This window comes from Aptenodytes forsteri, unplaced genomic scaffold (assembly GCF_000699145.1).
Source record: "Aptenodytes forsteri isolate BGI_AS27 unplaced genomic scaffold, ASM69914v1 Scaffold38, whole genome shotgun sequence".
In the NCBI taxonomy this organism is placed as follows: Eukaryota; Metazoa; Chordata; class Aves; order Sphenisciformes; family Spheniscidae; genus Aptenodytes; species Aptenodytes forsteri.
In genome coordinates, this window is record NW_008795704.1 from 501414 (window position 1) to 504476 (window position 3063).

Consider the following 3063-nt stretch of genomic DNA (forward strand, 5'->3'; position numbering starts at 1 on the left):
GCGGGGGCTAGCAGTGCAAAAGGGGCAGCCGCTAATGCCAAGGGGGAAAGGTTCCCCGAGGGGGCTTACCAAGCCGTGGGGATATCTGCCTTGCCGTGCGGCAAGTTCCTCTACGTCCTGGCAAGCCTCACCTATATTTTTCCAAAGCACTACTTTGTCGCCCCGATCCCAGGGCGAGGGACAGTGTCCCCGCAGCCGCTGGACAAGCGGCAGGTTTGGCGAGGTGGCTCCCAAGCATGTTAAGCGTTGAGGGTTTGAATGGACACTGCCTGCCCCGAGGTCCCAGGCGCGCAGCAGCCACAGTGCCAGCCTTTCTCCCGGTGTCTGCCAAATTTTGCAACTCTGTTTGTCTGAAAACAGGGGTGTGCTGGGCTGCCCCTGGGGACCCCTTTGCTTCGTTAATCACTGATGGCTGGGCAGCGATGCTGCTGCTGTACTCATCCTCCAAGCCCTCTGCCCACTCCTCAGCACCCAAGTCCCAGAGGCACTCATCCCACCACTCACTCCCGTGTGAGTGGCTCAGGCCTCAGCAGCTCTGCTCACGGGGGGCTCCATGCGCCCCCCCAGCCCCACCGCCCGCTGCCACGGGGCCCCCCTGCATCGCTGTGCCTGCGCTTGCCTTCGCGCGAGATGGAAACACTCCCACGTCTGCTGCAAGCACGCCCATAACCACCGCACACAACACAACTCCGGCTGAGCCTTTCCTTTCCCTGCCCCTTCTTTTTGGAGACAAGGGAATATTTCAGTAGGGGTAGGACACACGGATAACTCCTTCTCCCAGTTCCCCGGGGGGATCAGCCAGGCCAAAAACCGTGTGACGGCCGCCCACGGCTGCGCATGGGGCCAGCCGAGCACACCAGCACTCTTTTCCCCACTGCCCTTTTTCCAGAAAGGCACTCCTGGCCAGGATCCTGCCACCAACACCGAATATAAAGCACAAGGGCTGCTGCTCGTTAGGGATCCCAGCAAGAAAGGCACTCAGACTCTGTAAGGTATTGATTAAAATACCTTTAAATTAAAAGACCTGGAGATAACAGGAGAAAGAAAAAAAAAATAGTCTGACGTCCCTTCAGATGCTGGGAACCCCAACTCGTGCAGCACTGCATGGACCTCCAGCCAGGGCACGGCACAGGGGAGAGGTTCACCGGCATTGTGGTCTTCAGGGTTTTTATAGGGTTTTCCTCGAAGTAAACGCCACCATTCATCATTTCTGCAGTTGAGCAAAAGGCTGTTTAATGAAAACACGCTGCTTCACTTCAAGATAAAGACAAGGACAGGACGGTGGCGTCATCGCCAGGTGCCGAGTGGGAGCTGCCTACAGGCTTCTCCGCTGCAATCAGCTGGTGAAGCCCATCCTGCGGCCAGAGGGTACGTGCAGCCTGGCGCAGGCCTGAAGACTGAGCTCCCCCCGCTGTACGCACAGCCCGGCCAGGCCTGCGCCCCTCGGGTCAGCGCTTGTGTGGGTCACCGGCCCCTTGACGCCCAGCAGTCTCCCGTCAGGATCAATGTGGGCACCAGGGATGGGGATCCTCCAGCGTGCTCCAGGAGCAGTCCTGCTGTGGCTTGGCTTTGGAGAGGGAACCCTGCGTGGACAGGGAAGGAAGAGACAGCGATCTTATACATAAATACACGTAACGACAATAGTAAAGTGCATGAACCCTGTGATAAGACACCAAGAATCCAAGCAGGGCAAACTGCACCGAGCTGGGGAGGCAGCGCACCAGCAGCAGCAGGCAGCCCTGAGGCCATTCTCAGTGGTTTTGAAAACCACATGTAGTGAGCGCAAAGGAAAAGAGCAGAAAGGCGGCTCGCCACGGGCTGCTGCAGATAAACTCGGAGTTCCCTTCCTCTGCCGCTGTCAAGCTTAATGTAGGAGACTGGGAGGAGTGTTTGCACCTCTGATATAGCAGGCAAGGGGCTGAGAGGAAGATGGGCTCAGCAAGCGGACTGTGGTTTGGGTAATGGGGGATCCGTAAGCCAGCTCTGCACGGTTTTAATTGCATCGTGTCTCTGCACGTGTGGTTGTTGGCTCTCTGAGCCTCTGCTTGTGCACCGAACTCCCTTTCCACCCAGCCTTCTCAGTCCTTGCTGCACGTACCACCCCAGCAGCCTCACTAACACCTCTCCAGAGCACTTCTTTTTTTTATTAGGCACCAGAGATTCATGGTACTATGACGGGTTGTGTCCTGCAAGGGCCCCCCTCTCCCCTCGGGGGCAGAACAAACAGGCGGAACAGACTTACAGTAAAAGCACTGAGCAAATCTTTGCTGTAAAACTCTCGCCCCTTGCTGTCAGCAGCCTCCCGTCCACAGGGCGCGTAGAACGAGAGGAGGTCTTGCTGCAGGACAGGAGTACAGTTTGCCCTGTGATACATGGTGTTCCTTCAACGGATGGCAATAGAAGGGGTTAAAAATCTCTTTGCAGGCTGCTGTTTGTTTGGGCTGACATTTTCCTGCTGCACTGAACAAGGAGCAGCGCAGGTGAATGCTACGGAAGGGGCCTGGAGACCCGGGCCCTGGAAGCAGCCAGTAAGGGATCCGTGAGACCGGGCCGACCTCCCCGGCAACGCGCCCGCCGAAGCGGTTTGCGGAGCTCGGAGGATATTGCAGATGAGGTGAACGCAGCGTGCCCCCCGCGGGGGATATGCAGCTAGCTGCAGGGTGCCGCTCACCAACCGCTGCAGGGAGCGACGCTAAAACGGCCACGCTGCCCTCCGGCCCCTTGCCAGGGGCTTGCAGGACCCTGCGCCCTCGCACCCTCCCTCAGTGGTCTCGGTTGCCATCTCACGCGAAGCGATGCCTGGCGCGGGGCGCGGGCGCCGCTCCCCGCAGAGCCCCGTGCTGCCTTTTCTACTGGCTGTGTTTGAACGCAGGTAACTCGTAACGCCGTGGCTCGGTACGTTCAGAGCCTGCAGAGAACTTCAGCCAACACCAAGGGACAGGGGAGACACCAAAGGAGGGCAGGGTGGGAACAACGCAAGCTGGGAGGGAGAGACGTGGCCCCCAGCCCGCAGGAAGGGCAGACAGAGCCGGTGCTGCTCGTTGCTACCTCCCCCAGCTACGG